This window comes from Felis catus, chromosome D1 (genome assembly GCF_018350175.1).
Source record: "Felis catus isolate Fca126 chromosome D1, F.catus_Fca126_mat1.0, whole genome shotgun sequence".
Classification (NCBI taxonomy): Eukaryota; Metazoa; Chordata; class Mammalia; order Carnivora; family Felidae; genus Felis; species Felis catus.
Window position 1 is genome coordinate 94,944,512 of NC_058377.1, and position 16,099 is coordinate 94,960,610.

General features: G+C 39.9%; 2 long non-coding RNA genes across 5 annotated transcripts in view; one reads left to right on the forward strand and one right to left on the reverse strand.

The window, feature by feature from the left end:
* The window catches only part of LOC109492102, a 1,189,585-nt gene that overhangs the window by 435,897 nt on the left and 737,589 nt on the right, over window positions 1-16,099 (reverse strand). The window lies entirely within an intron of this gene.
* On the forward strand, window positions 1,729-3,851 carry LOC123380579. Of its 2 annotated transcripts, none has more exons than XR_006586549.1 (2): window positions 1,729-2,569; window positions 3,629-3,851. It is a non-coding gene; the product is annotated as an uncharacterized LOC123380579 (long non-coding RNA). The 2 variants fall into 2 exon arrangements; XR_006586550.1 differs by having other exon boundaries at window positions 1,732-1,865.

Here is a 16,099-nt window from a genome sequence, read left to right on the forward strand (position 1 = left end):
ACTAATAAGGCTAACAAGTCCCTCCTATCAATACTGACTTTAATAAAAATAAGAAAGAGAATCTATTTGTTGAATGTATTATTAGTTAGTAAATTTTCATTAACTTTGTTATAATCTGCATACCAAAGCATGCAATGCTATGAATATGAAAAATATAGAAAGATTTAAAAAACAAAAACAAAAAACCTGAGGCTAAGAAGCCCTAAATTTGCCCACAGTCATACAGCTAAGGAGTGTTGGAGGTGGCATGATGCTTGAGCAGTGCCTGTATCCTTTTGGAGAGCCATAGTGCACAGGCTTATTAAAAATCAAAGGCTCTGAGCGGTCAAGTCAGAGGCAGAGTTTCCTGTTTAAATGTATTTAATAGTATTCCCCATGTCTTTTACTTTAGAATGGGGATATTAAGTTTAAAGACTGTAGGGGCAGGGGAGGGGGCAAGTTTCATGGGGGCTAGAAAACAAACAAAGTAATGGTGGGACAGTGCTGGACCAACGGCAACAGTATAGTAGGAGATCCATTCACTCAGCAAACGTTTGCAGAGCACATACAGCATCAGTCATTCTACTAAGTGCCAGAAACCTAAAGAGAGAGGCAAGATGCCCTCTGTGTCTGCAAGAAACTTAGTCAAGTGCTTTCTACTTCTGTTGGAGAAATTGGTTCTCAAACTTAAACAGGGGCTTCTTAAAACACAGATTGCTGAGTCCCACCTCCAGAATTCTGACTCTGTAGATCGGGGGGGGGGGCGGGGAAGGGAGGTGTTTGTGGGGGGGGGGGGTACCAAAGAATTTGCATCACCAGCAAGCCCCCAGGTGATGCTGGTGCTACAGGTCCCAGGAGCACACTTCAAAAATGACTCTGTTAGAGTAGTCAAGTACTAGCTGTTTCAGGATCCTGGGGAAATACTTTGTTAATTCCCACGATTTCCAGAAAAGAAGAAGTTCAAAATTGTAATCTTGACCTGTTGGCACCGTTATGTCCATGGTAAGATAAGAAAAGCCACAGTTCTTTGTCTTTATGGCCACTAACGTGCTGGCAAATTACATTTATCACTGTCTCTTCACCCTCACAACAAATCAATAATAGATTTGTTGATCAGTAATTGGTGCTCAATTCGAGAGCCTCAGACAGGTCAGGAGTTGACACAGCGCGCGTAAATACAAGATGCAAAGCTGGGATTCAAACCTGCCCCTGTTTTTCCAGGGACGCGGTACTTTTCATTCTGCCTTACTGCTGAGACTAGTTCATTTGATGGTGGTGGTGGGAGGTGGCGGCATGGGAGACAAGTGGCTTGTTAAGCATCAGGAAGCCCCGATAAATAATTGATTGAACTCCTTCCCTCCCCCGCCCCCTTTTCTTCCTGCTCGTGAGGAAAGCATCTCATCTGTTAAAAGACTGAAGCTCAGACAGTGCTGACAGGAGAGAAAAGGTGGCTCTCTATTCCCTGGAGCCTGGGAACATCTTCAACAGCCGCACAGCTTCTGGAACTCGGCTTTCAGCCCCGCCCCCACCTCTCCCTTGGCCCCAGAAATGGAGGTGAAAGGCCACGAAGACCGCGTCACCCTGGCTGCGGGAAGGACTGTGTGTCGGCAGCACCACCAGCAGGAGAGCAGAAACACAGACCTCCTTCTGTGCTGCCTGCCTAATACCCCTCCGGAGCTGGTTGTCATGGTGACAAGGGCAAAGCGTGCAGGTGCCTTATTGTGACTGAGACACGTGTGACTCAAATGACGGGAAGAATTAAAGAGGATCTGCAGCCTGCCCGGCAGCTCCAGCAGGAGGGCTCTGAGTCCCGTGGTGCTTTAAGCCGCCGGCTGAGAATTGAGAAGGCTGAGGAAGTCCAGGGCTGAGAGAGGGCCCTGACCCAAGTCAGTTCTGAGAGAGGGCCCCGCCCCCACCCCACGTGGCTTTGGCTGGATGGAAGCTGCAGGTGCAGGCCCCAGATTTGTAGGGTCCATTAGAAGAGGTGCCTTCCCAACCTCAGGAGAAGCACCTATGTTGTTCTACTCACTCCCTTCCTCTCCGACCAACCCTTCCCTTTGCTTAGGAATGAGCTAGAAGACAGAACCAAATTAACTCAGTCTTGCTCTATGAAATCAAAGTGACATGGCAAAAAAAATAGGAAAAGGGCTTGAAAACAGCAAGCATGTTTTCGAGTGTGTGTGTGTGTGTGTGTGTGTGTGTGTGTGTGTGTGTGTGTGTGTGTGCTGGGTTTCTCCTTTGAAAAACAGGTTCGAGTTTTCCAACTTTGAGGAGTTCTCATTTCAGTTGGGTTTCGGGGTGGTTTGCAGGGTGGTTAAATGGCGTCCCACTTTTGCATCCCACGGCTATGGCTTCTCTGCAGCCCTCCTGTGCGCTGAGCTGCCAATCCGTTTGCCCCTCACAGTTCCGACTCTACCCTCCTCTCTCCAGCTCTATCAATGGCAGCAACATTAATATTAATGAGAGGAATTAATACACATTTCCCGGAAAAGGTCAAGGAAAACAGAGCCACAAAAGACTGAGCACAATTAGTGTGCTCGGTGTTTGGTAAACATTATTTCATTAAATCCAGACGATGTAGCACTCAGAGGTAAGCACAACCATATCTCCACTTAACAGATATCGCACTTCAAAAAGCTTAAAGCAGTATGGCCTAAATAAGAAACAGAGCATAGATTCATATTTAGGTCTTTATTGTCACCCAACTTCAGGGTTGTTTTTTTCCTACCACAATGCCACATTGCAATGTCCCTCAAAAAGAAGAAAAAACAACTCTCTTCTTTCCTCTGGTAATTTTAACATTTAACTGGTAAGAGTTAGAGATTGTATGGCTTTTTTGATGCCATGTGTCAGGGCTCTTATCCCAGTCTTTATTATTAATAACCAATATTTTCTGACTAATTTTTACTGTGTCCATTTCACACCCCTATCGCATAGGAAATATGTTAAAGATTTATTGATGGTGTGCAAATTTGGACTTAAGGAGATTATCTGCCCAAGGTCCCACAGCAGCTATAGATAGGTCTAGCCAGGACGTGAACCCAGGAGCAGAACACTTACTCTCTGTGCTGTGCTATGCTATGAGGCAAAGGTCTTACAAGCTTTCCTAGGTATGAAGACAAAAAAGGAAAGAGATGTTGTATATCTTTCCCTAGTTGGTTCCCATGAAAATAAAGCTAAACCAGGTGGCGTTAGGACTTAAACAAGGGCATTTCAAGAAGTGTAAGAGCCCTTCTTGTGCCACCTTCTATGGATTGTTTTCTTTTGTTTTGTTTTGTTTGAATTCTGGGATGTTCCCAGTGCCTATTGTTTGGGGTTAGATACTTAGCTACGGGCAACCTAAGTCTGCAACTGAAATGACTTTCACAAAAGCTTTCCTTCCAGGATGTGTTTGATAGAGATCAATGCACTTAATATTCATTTCAGGCTAATTAGCTAAAGCAAGGGTCCCATGAGCAACCACGAGCCAGGAGAAGGGACAATTCTGGACATCTTTGTCTAATTCCTCTTTAAATGCTAATAGCTTTGAGATTATTCTATTAACAGGCAGAATCAGAAAAGGAATAAAAGGGCCTGTTTCATTTAATAAAGGGATCACCAAATGGATCGGAATGTTTGTAACAGCCTGAGTAATTATCTATTCATTTAGGTCAAACTACTGTGGGCATCAGGAAAACATAACTAAGAGCAATCCGATTTATGCACAGCCTGCGGTGGGGCCTCATTACAACACAACCCCTGATCCCTATACTTCGGAATGCCTGATAGAAGATCAGCTTTACAACAGAGAATGAAGACCTTTTTCCTTGGAGTCCCAGAACTCCAAGTCAAACATTTACGATATGACAAATAAAAGCTATGTTCTAATGCAATACATGTTACATAAACAATGTGTTTAGGCAAAGAAGGAAAGGAGGCTGGGCCTAGACACCAAGTGTCATCGAGAAAACCAGAAAGACTTGTGTTTGAACCCTGGTTTCTCTTTAGTAACCCAAAAACACCCTCCCCCAGGCTGCAAGTTTTGTAGTACTCTGACCTTCTCACTATTTGCCTGAACATTAATCAGGTAAATTAAACTCACTGTTTTAGGTCTTTGTTTTTGTTTTTTAACTTACAGAATAAGCATAATCATAGTGTCAAGCTTGCAAAAGTTGCTTTAAGGATTAAATGAGATACTATATGTGCAAAGAGACTAGATCAGAGACAATGTTCAAAAGATGGTTAATAACTGTTACCTGGCTTTGTTATAGAGACTGTCTCTGTCAGAGACACCTGAAAGATCCAAGGGTAAAGTGATTAGCTTAAGAATTTAGGCACTGGTTGTTCAAGAAAGATCCATCCAACAAGTAGGTTCTTCCCAAGGATATGGATTATATTCTAGTTAGGTGAGTGATGACATCGGTCTATTTTTAGAGTTTTAATTTTGGCTTTCGCGGAGATTTTCCAGTCACTTTGTGGGGGGAGGAGTTGGTGACAGCAGCTACGTGCATATTTGTGGTCTAGTTGAACAGGTAGAGGTTAGCAAAGGTCTTCTGTTGTACAGGCTGTTGTTGTCACGTGCTCTGCCTTGGCCAGCTGTGGCTGCTGATCACAAGAAGAGCATCTCAAAAATGCAGATTTTCTGGGTCCTAATCCAGAGCTGCTGAATCAGAATCGCCAAGAGATAATACCAAGGAATATGCCTTTTCTAAAATTTCCTCAGGACACCGGGACATATTCTCTGGGCTAGAGTTTGGAAACCTATGCGCTAAGCAAGTGCATGAAACTGAGCCCACTGCAATATCACATTTGTGATGAGGACCTTTCTGAATACATTCTACAAGCCACCTTGCACTCATGTCTCAAGAGGGATATATCTGAGGCCCATTAACATTCACTTCATAAAACACCAAGTGCCTATGTGCCCTATTCCTGCTTTCCTCCACTAATAAGCTATAAGAAAATGGGAAATAAAAGATGGTTCTTAATGGAGACTTTTTTTCTATCCCATCAGGCCTCCGTCTTGACCCATTTCTTGCCTACAGGTGGGAAAACAGAATATAGCAGGAGCTTTTAAGCAGATATATAAAACACCGAGTTATCATGACCAGCAAGTTAGGTATGACTGACTTCCACTGCAAATGGCCTCTGCAGCCTATTAATAAAGCAACAATTAGATTGAAATTTATTCCAGAAGTTTCAAAGCACTTCATATGGTAAAAAATAAATATATCCAGGGTACAATTACTAGCTCATATATCCTGGTTATATATGTGTGTGTGTGTGTGTGTGTGTATATATACACACCCTAATAATCCTACTGTATATCCTAGTACAATTACTAGGTTATAAGTCAGGTATATATGTTTAGCTCAAACAAATATTGCCCAAACTTTCCCAAAGTAATTCAACCAATTTATACTCCCCTCAGCATACATGAGTGTTCCAATTCTTCCATATCTTCATCAAAATATGGCCTTTCAGTTTTTTTAAAATTAGCCATTCCAGTGAGTGTTTAATGGGATCTTGTTGTGGTTTTAATGTGCATTTCGTAAGGCATAATCATTTCACATGAAGTATCTATTACAGTGTTTTACATGTAACTCATCAATTTCACTCCTAAGCCTAGGCCCAAGAGTGCATATGTGCACCAAAAGGCATATGTATGCAGCTTTATGTATATCTAGAAATAACCTAAATCTCCATCAACAAGAAAACAGATAAATAAATTGAGAGTATATATACAATGGAATACATAGAGAGGAAAATAAAAACTACTAAAATATGCAACATCATGGGTTAATCTCACAGATACTACAATGAGGGATTTAAAAAAAAAAAAAACAGGCACAAATGAGTATCCACAGTATAATTCCATTTATATTAAGTTCCCAACCATAACAAGTAGAGACAGAAGTTGGAATAGTAGTTAACTCTGGTGGTGGGGAATGTAATCAGGGCAGGCTTCATGGATGCGTGTCTTATAAGGTTCCACACTTAGGAAGGTCCTGTGCTTGGTTTAATGCTCCATTATCACTATTTTTAAATTCATAATATTTTTTGAACAAGGGGCCCCACTTTTTTTTTTAATTTTTTTTAACGTTTATTTATTTTTGAGACAGAGAGAGACAGAGCATGAATGGGGGAGGGTCAGAGAGAGGGAGACACAGAATCCAAAACAGGCTCCAGGCTCTGAGCAGTCAGCACAGAGCCCGACGCGGGGCTCGAACTCACAGACCGCAAGATCATGACCTGAGCCGAAGTCAGCTGCTTAACCGACTGAGCCACCCAGGCGCCCCTGGGCCCCACTTTTTCATTTTGGACTTTGAGCTGTGTGTTATGCACCTGGTCCTTGGTTCATTTGCCTAGAAAAGGGCATAAGGGAGCCTCCTGGGTGCTGGAACAGGGTTGTAGTTACACAGGTATACACACATGTCTATTGAGCTATAGACATAAGATTTGTGCATTTTACTGCATGTAAGTTATAACTTAGATTAAACTTTAACAAAAATGTGAAAGAATAAATAGAACATATAGCAGCATGAAGAACAAATTCACCAGAATTGCCAGAGGCTCTGGTGCATAACCCTGGGGAGGATTCCAACCATAAGTGACTCTAGCTGTAAGAAGGAGCAGGGGAGTGATGACTGTTAGCATACACTAAGCATCTACTGTGTGTCAGGCATTGTGGAAATCACTTTACATGTGCTAAATCATTAAATCTGCACAGTAGGGAAGCCTAGGTGGCTCAGTCGGTTGAGCATCCAACTTCGGCTCAGGTCATGATCTCACAGCTCCAGAGTTTGAGCCTCACGATGGGCTCTGTGCTGACAGCTCAGAGCCTGGGGTCTGCTTAGGATTCTGTGACTCCACCTCTCTCTGCCCCTCCTTGCTCACACTCTGTCACTCTCTCAAAAATAAATAAACATCAATTTAAAAAAATCTGTACAGCAATCTTGTCAGATAGCATTAGCCTCAATTTATAGGAGGAAAAGCGTTCCAGAAAAGTTAAGTAACTTGTCTAATAATAGACGGTATGTGAATGGCCAAATGGAGTCTCAAACCCAGATCCATCTGTTTTATAGACACATCCTTTCAAAACTATTATGCCACCTCTACTTGCAAAATTCTCCTGATCATGTACTGAGGGAGACAAAAAAGCGGACCATGTTCCAAAAATACTTAAATATGACATAACTATTCAGAGGCTGCATGCAATATGGAGAAACCCCTTTCCTGCCCCTGGCAGCATGCTGTGCCCTCCCAGGGTATGAGATCTGATTTTACCTGGTGAACATAAACGCAGGTATTAGTCCTGGAAATACAATTACCCATCTCAAGTATTTGACTCAAGGACTTGGTTCATCCTCTGATTCTATAGCTTGCTGATGGGCCATAAGAAATAAGCATTGTTATGTGACCTTCAAAACATGACATATGAGTAGCAAAATAAATGATTCATTTAATGGGTTTAGATATAGAGGGCCTTCCCCTGCTTCAGCACTGAGGTCTTATTTATGGCCTGGTCTTAACTGAGTTTCTTTGTGTGTAAGCTTTGAAAAACCATTATGGTCAAAACCTTTCACAGGATTTATTAGAATGCTTTGAAAATTTCTGTGTAGAGAACAGAAGCAGTCAAACTATTATGTCTATTGCATAAATGCAAAAAAAAAATCCCCTTAAACTTCTGAATGTTTGACACTGTGGAAATAATAAGAATGGAAAATAATCTCTACTTAATCTGGTATAAAAATATGCTTATCTAGGGTTTTATGAGCCCTGTACACACTTTTTATCCAATGGATTACTCAATAAACATGTACTGAGCATCTTTATATACAATGTCACTATGCTCAGGATTTTTAAACATATGAGATACACATTTGATCTTCCCAAAGGCAAGTGTAAAGAATATTATATAACATGTGTCCTACCTGCCCCTAGTACAAAAGATGATGTAATAAATTAAAGATTTGTAGCATCAAGAGAAGGGATAATGGGAGAAGCAAGCCCCATACCTCCTTATTGTCCTCAGGAAAAATTAGTGATTGCCAGAAACATAATGGAATTGCCAAATATAAAATTAACTATATAGTCAGGTGCTTCCTATTATTGTTGTGTTGTTGTTGCTGCTATTGTTTTCTTCCAGGTAGTTTTAGAGACTCCCCATGTCGGTATTTTATCCATGTCTCCCTCTCATCTGTATCTCTAGCTCATTGTGTTTCACTCTCCTCTTTCCTCACCTGGATCAGAAATTAAAGAGATTAAAGAGAAACCCAGAAGGGTGTGAAATACCAGTGTTCCAGCTTAAGACCAAAGACAATGGCACATATGCCTCTTCCAAATATTTTAGTCTCCCTTTGGGTAATAGGGGCATGAAAATTCACAAAATATCAGGTAGAAATGTTTTGGGAATCTGAGGCAAAATCATAGCACTGACAAAACTAGTTGGATGTTGGTTTAAATTCTGATCCCACAGAAGATAAGCTTCTTTCCTGCAAAGCCTTCAAAAATTCCCACCAGCTTTTCATCAATAAGAAGAAAAGACACAGTAGGCTCAGGCAAAGGAAGGAAAGAAGAGAGGAAGGAAGGAAGGAAGGAAGGAAGGAAGGAAGGAAGGAAGGAAGGAAGGAAGGAAGGAGTGGAGGGAGGGGAAGGGGGACAGGAAGGAAGAGAGAGAGGGAGAAAGGTAGCATTGCATGATGTTTCTTCTCATAGTTAAAAAGGAAATATTGAACCATCTTGGTTTAAAATGAATTTTTTTTTCAACGTTTATTTATTTTTGGGACAGAGAGAGACAGAGCATGAACGGGGGAGGGGCAGAGAGAGAGGGAGACACAGAATTGGAAACAGGCTCCAGGCTCTGAGCCATCAGCCCAGAGCCCGACGCCGGGCTCAAACTCCCGGACCGCGAGATCGTGACCTGGCTGAAGTCGGACGCTTAACCAACTGCGCCACCCAGGCGCCCCTGAACCATCTTGGTTTAAAAACTAGGCTTTCAAGGGGCACCTGGGTGGCTCAGTTGGTTGAGCATCTGACTTCAGCTGAGGTCGTAATCTCACACTCCGTGAGTTCGAGCCCTGTGACGGGCTCTGTGCTGACAGCTCAGAGCCTGGAGCCCACTTCAGATTCTGTGTCTCCCCCTCTCTCTGCCCCTCCTCTGCTCATGCTCTGTCTCTCTCTGTCTCAAAAATAAATAGAAACATCAAATTTTTTTTCAATTAGGCTTTCAAGTTAGAAATGGACATAGTATGGTAACAGAATGGATACAGAAATGGAGATAGTAATAACTAACATTTATTAAGCACTTATGATGTACCAGGAACCATTCCAAGCTCTTCATTTTTTAACTCATTTACTCCTCATGACAATCCTGAAAGGGGAAACTATAATCGTGGCCACTTTAAACATGAGGGAAATGAGGCAAAGATTGCCTAAGTAAAATGTCTAGTCACATCATATGCTTATAAGTAACGAAAGTGAAATTCAAACCCAGGCAGACTGTCTCCAGACCCCTCACTCTGAACCACCATGCTGTTTTATACAAGGCAATGAAACTATGGAAAGTTTTGGAAATAAAACAACAAAACTATAGAAAAACGTATCTAAGATGAAAAATAAGCATCCCAAATGTAGCTGTCTTTACCACGTTACCTGGCTACTTCAATTATTGAGGGGTGCCATGACTACTGAGTTTGGAATGAGGTGAGAATCGTGTCAATGGAAATGGTCTAATTATAGATAGGAAAAGTGAGGCTGAAGAAATCAGGTGATTCCTCCAAATCTGTATAGGTAGGATTAGAACCTGGATACTTTAAACTCTTGGACCTATATGCTTTCTATATTGCCACACTAACTTACACAGCTGATTTTAAAGCCTCCTCCTCTGCTCCATTCTCCTGCCATCTCCCAGCCACATGGCCTGTCATCACACATCAACACGCTCACCACAAGGCAAAGACAGAATCTTAGAACCTCAGAGGAGTAATGTCCTTAGATATGACCCAGAAAATCCTTTGTTGTCCAGACTTGTTTTATATAGATGAGAGGACCGAGGCCTAGGAAAACAAAACATTTGTCACAAACTCATATTTATATGGTAGCTAATTGGGAGCTAACTTCTTCCACTTCCTACCACAGTTTCTTTCCAATCTAATACATCATCCTGGATATTCACTTTTACATGTATTAAACCATTCATCACCAATGACATGTGTTGGATCATATGTGGATAATCCCCCACCTTAAATTTTCACATTGAATGCCCAAAAAGACTCATGAGAAACACATTATGCTTATTTTTTTCTAACTTAGGATCATTAGAATCCCAGATCTAATCACTCCAAACTCAGTGCTATCTCTAATCTGCCATGGCTGTCTCTCTACTCTTTAGCACTACAAGTATTCTCGATTAGATTTACTGGCTCCAGATTTAAGACCATTCAATATTTGTTAGCTACCAACCACACAGCAGTGACATGTACCTCAGGATTTATACCACATTTTCTAAACATGCATTGAGTACCTGCTGTGTAGCTGGGATACTATATATATGTACACATGCATGTGTATATATACTTATACATACATATATACATGTATGTATATGGACATGAACATATAGAAAGAGATGTATACCTATATAATAATTTAAAAATACAAATATATATCTTTATATGACCATATCATGTCATATGGCCCCTTAATTTAAAACAGCTACATAAAATTAATATGTAAAAAGCCTTAATCTGAAATAGCTGACATAAAATATTTATGACAATGAGAATCGACGGTTTTGTCCAACTCAATCATCTTTTATATACCCCAAAGTTTTGCTTACTTGGACTACAATTACTACAATCAATTTCTTATCTTGCTTTTATTTATTATTCAAGACCAAAAGACAATGAAATTCAATTGGTTTCCCTATGAGCTTTAAAAAGCAAGAAAAGGCCAGACAGTACAGCAGCAAGTTGCTGCAGACCTCAAAACTGGAAGGAGAGAAGGCTGAAACCTTCACCAAAAGACGCCACTGCAGAAGAGATTGAAGCGGGGTATAAGGCAGGCAGGAGAGCCCAGAAGGAACCTCCCTGAATTTCAAGGAAACTAATTAAGAAACTAATATTCCAGAAAAAGATAATCAGCTACCAATAAAGAGAGCAAACAAACCCAAACCAACCAAAGACGTGTCAAGCATGGGCCTCTTTCAGCATCATTTGGCTCTATCCTTGAAATAATAAAAGTTGATTGTTTTACACATAAGAGAGTTGGACATACTCCTGGCTGTAAATACATGCTTGATAAGCATCCTTCTCTGTGTTCCTTGAATGGTGCTTGCAAAAAAAAAAAAAAAGGTCATTTTGTTTCACCTCTATGACCAAAATGTCTATGGTATTCTGTGCTACTCTTATTATTGTACACAAGCATTACAGAGCCCTTAATATAAACCCAGTATCATGCCAGATGGTTTGCAAGCATTATCACATTCAAATCTGACAGAAGTTCTGTGGGGGGCGTCCTATTAGGATCTCGATTTTAGAAATAAGAGGAATAGAGTTTAAACAACTTTCTTCACCACTTTCACAACTGACTAGTGTCAAATGAGGTCATAAACCAAGGTCTATTTCCTCCTAAGAGCAGTCCCTTTAACCACCAGACACAATGCCTAAAGAAATCTGTATCCAAAAAAGAAGCTTACAAATGCAGATTTCAATTAAACATGCAAAATAAAGAAAGCTACCATAAAAGACAACTTTTAGCATTTTTGAAGATACTCTATGTTCTGCCTTTGCTCAGAGTTTCAAGGAAGACAGAATGCCTTCACCCCTTCTCAGACACTAGACTATTTATTGACTTTGCCCTTAAACTTGGTAGTTGTACCTACTACTCAAAGCACCAAGTTTGACCCTTGGAGGATTATAAAAGAAAAACTGACCAAAAATAATCTCCACTCTGGCAGCATTAAAGGGACCCAATTTAAGTGGATTGAGATGTCAAAATTCATCATTACAATTTACCTCAGAAAAGGCCTTAAATGTCAATTTACCTTTGCAGTGAGAGTACCTTGGAGCAAAAACTGAGAACATATCCCAGTATAATAACCTCCCTTAGCCAAGAGCACCTCTGAACCACTGCTAACGTCTTCTCATTTCACAGACACTAAAAAGCAGAATTAATTCTGCAGTCAGTGAGCACGCTGTCCCCCTTTCTGAAGATACTCATCCTGTATCGGTTTGCTAGGGCACCATAACAAAGTGCTACAGACTGGGGTGGCTCCAGCAATGCAAGTTTATTTTCTCATGATCCTGGAGGCAAGAAGTCTGATAGCAAGGTGTTGGCAAGGTTAGTTTCTTCTAAGACCTTTTTTCTTTGGCTTGTTGATGATCGTCTCCCCGCTGTATCCTTATATGGTCTTTCTTCTGAGTGTGTTTGTAACCTAATCTCCTTTTTAAAATAAGGTCATATATAATTAGGGTCCATCTGTATGATTTCATTTCACTTTAATCATCTCCTCAAAGGTTCTATCTCCAAATGCCATCCTATTCTCAAGTGCTAGGGTTAAGACTTCAACACATGAGTCTTGTGAAGTATGCGACTCAGCCCGCAACACAGCCCAACTGAAATGATCCCCATTTGGTATTGCTCTATCCCTGTGCCTCCAAAAATTTCAGTTCTTATTCAACAGTCTATTCTTGCCATTCACCAGTCCTTCTTCCTAAATTCTAAATCCAATCTCTCCCCAGAATATAGCAATGAAGCCCAGTGCTGTCTTTTATTCCCAGGCTACAGGGGTTGATCCAATGACTAGCATATGCCCCAAGCAATAAAATAAAATGCAATATAATTTTCCCTGGTAGAACAAAGCCTCTTTCTCTTGGCTCTTGAAGATAAATCTAGAATGATGTAACCCAGGGGGCTAGTAGAAATCATTTTGCAACCAAGAGGGACGGCTCTGAGAATAAGTCAAATAAAGTTAGACAACAGAGCGGACCTGAAAGACTGAGAAAAGATGGTGTTGGTGACATTTTTGAGGTTCTGGATCAAACTCTGTCTGAAGTTAAAATTATACCCAATCTTTCCCATCACAATAATTTCCATTTTGCTTTAGCCTTTTGGGGTCTGGCTACCTGTAATTCTATCTGAAACAACAGTTTCATATAGATGAAAGGGAGTAGTAGAGCTCAGGAGCAGGCTGTGAGAATAAATTAGGAAAGTTTCCTTTTGCTTTCATCTGTTCACCCTGTGTAGATATGGTGTTTGTGTTAAGTTTCTAAAAGTCAAGATCACTTACTTCATTAGTTCAACAAATGTCTATAAAATGCCTAACAGAATCAGGTATTGTATCATGGCATACATTCTCAACAGGGGTGTTATTGCCTCAAAAGGGACAAAAATTGCTTCTTCTAGGGGTGAAGAAAATCTTAGTCTTTTTTTTTAAGTGTAAAACACAGTTATACATACAGTGTATAAACAGAGTATATTGGTGTTATTATAATTTCACAGGGGATGGGGACAATTAGGAGGGAAATCTGTCCCAAAAGGCTCTAACAAAGGCAATAATTAAAAAAAAAGAAAAAGGTTGAGAAACACTTTGCTAAAGGAAATTTGGAGTGCAGATATAAATGTGAATGCAGCAGGCACTGTGATAAAGATATAGACAAGGTACAATAAGGACTGAAAGGGGAAGCATTTTCAATCCTACTGGGAGGGGACTGAATGAAGAGTCAAAATAGTAATGTAGAAAATGATACTTTATCTTATTCTGAAAGTTAAGAAATCAAGAAGAAAAAGCACATCCTAGTCTGAGAGGCCAATGGAAGCAAAAGCATGAAAGTACAAAAGGGTGTAGCTCAGTACCCCTGAAGTTCAGGCAATAAAAGACAAAGCAGGCAATGAAGGAGGCTTGGCATATCAGGTAGGAATATTTTATCAATAGTGGATTAAATGCATAAAGTATTTTTCTTCTCTCCTAAAAAAAATTCTAGAGGCAGGAAGCTTTCAGCTTCAGTTCAGGAGCTCAAAGCTGTCACAGTTGGCATTTCTGAAACGCTATTTGCCTTTTCCTCTGTGTTTGTCATTTCATCCACTCTAGGCAACTGGGGCAATTCCAGACACTCATGTTTAAGATAGGAAAATGGAGAAATTGCATTTATTGTATACATCAATCAACTTTTATCAGGAAAGGAAAAGATTTCCCAGAATTACATCTCCATCCCTGCCCATTTGCTCATTGGACTGATTTGGGTCACTCGGCCATCGCCAGTCACGAAGGAGACTAACAAAACAGAATGGTCATAACTCGTTCAGACGAAGTATTCCAACACCTCGAGACAGGCATGTTGCTGCTGCAAATTTAATCTCAGTACTATTGGAAAGAAATACGTGGGGAATAGTTTTAGGCTAAGAAAGAAGTGATCAAAGATCAAATTGTTATTTAGTTCTCTGTAGCTAAGACTAGACATAGAATAAAATTTCAATGTTCTTCAGAAATTATTACTAGAGAGGTGATAAAATTATTCGTGATTTTTATATTCATCTTCATATTTCCAAATTATCAATAGTGAATACACATTAGTCATATAATCAAGAAAAAACCCAAACATTATAATATTTTGAAAGAAACTATTCCCAATAAAAATATTGCCTGGGTAAGAGAACTAGATCATTTTAGGAGCTAAGCTGGTAGAAAAATTAAGTATAGTATATAACACATAGAAAATATGGAAGAAAATTAGTGAGGTCCAAGAGGAGAAAAATATTAAGTGGTTTTCTGAAGCCAACACATACCAGTATTTGAGAGCTGATTGCTAATTTTTTGTTTTGGAACTTTGCAAAGTTGTGTGTAAAGCACAGCGATTATTAAAAATTAAATTATATAAACTTACAGTTAAAGGCAACAACTACTCAAAATAATCACTTCCCAATTATCTTACTGTATTGGACTATCATCTATGCTCTTGAGGTTGTCTACTGCATTTGTATGTTGAAAACACTACATAAATGTATGCTAATAAGTATCTCTTCCCAATTCCATGCTCAGGGAGATCAAATCACAGCTTGATATAGTTACAGCAGGAGGATCTACGTCATGAAGATTGGCAAATGCTACAAATCAGAGTTTGATTTATTATTTATTGTTTTGTTAATTATCTATATTTAAATGATGGAAAATATTATTAATAAAAATTAAACTTGAATTTTGTCTTATCTATAAACTATATATTGTAAGTAGCACAAAAATCTAAGGAGGTATTTTTCCATCAGCATGATCACAATAACCACCATCTACCCTCTTAAAACCTCCTCCAATCTCTTCTCTTTAAAAGAAAATATCAAGATTTCTGGATTCCTAAGAAACTGAACTTGCAACTATCATACGACCCAGCAAATGTACTCCTGAATATTTATCCCAGAAAGGATAAAACAACAACAACAACAACAACAACAACAACAACAACAACAACAACAACTTATGTTCACATAAAAACCTATACATGAAAGTTTATAACAGCTTTATTTGTAACAGCCCCATAGCAGAAACAACCCTGGCACCCTTCAATGGGTGACTGGTTGAACAAGCTGTAATACATCCGTACTATGGAATATTATTTAGTAATAAAGATGAAGCAATTATTGATGCATGCAACAATCTGGATGAATCTCCAGAGAATTATGCTGAGTATAAAAAGCCAATACCGGGGCGCCTGGGTGGCGCAGTCGGTTAAGCGTCCGACTTCAGCCAGGTCACGATCTCGCGGTCCGGGAGTTCGAGCCCCGCGTCAGGCTCTGGGCTGATGGCTCGGAGCCTGGAGCTTGTTTCTGATTCTGTGTCTCCCTCTCTCTCTGCCCCTCCCCCGTTCATGCTCTCTCTCTGTCCCAAAAATAAAAAAAAAATAAAAATTAAAAAAAAGCCAATACCAAGAGATACTGGTACCAATGGGATACTGTATAATCCCATTTACATAAATGTCTTGAAATGTCAACATTTTAGAAATGGAAACAGATTAGTGGTTGCCAGGGGTTAAAAAGTGGGCAGGGATGGCAGAAAGTGGGTATGACTATAAAAAAACAATATTAAGTTTCTTTACACTGATGGAAGTGTTCTATATCAATACCCATATCCTGCTTATGACACTGTACT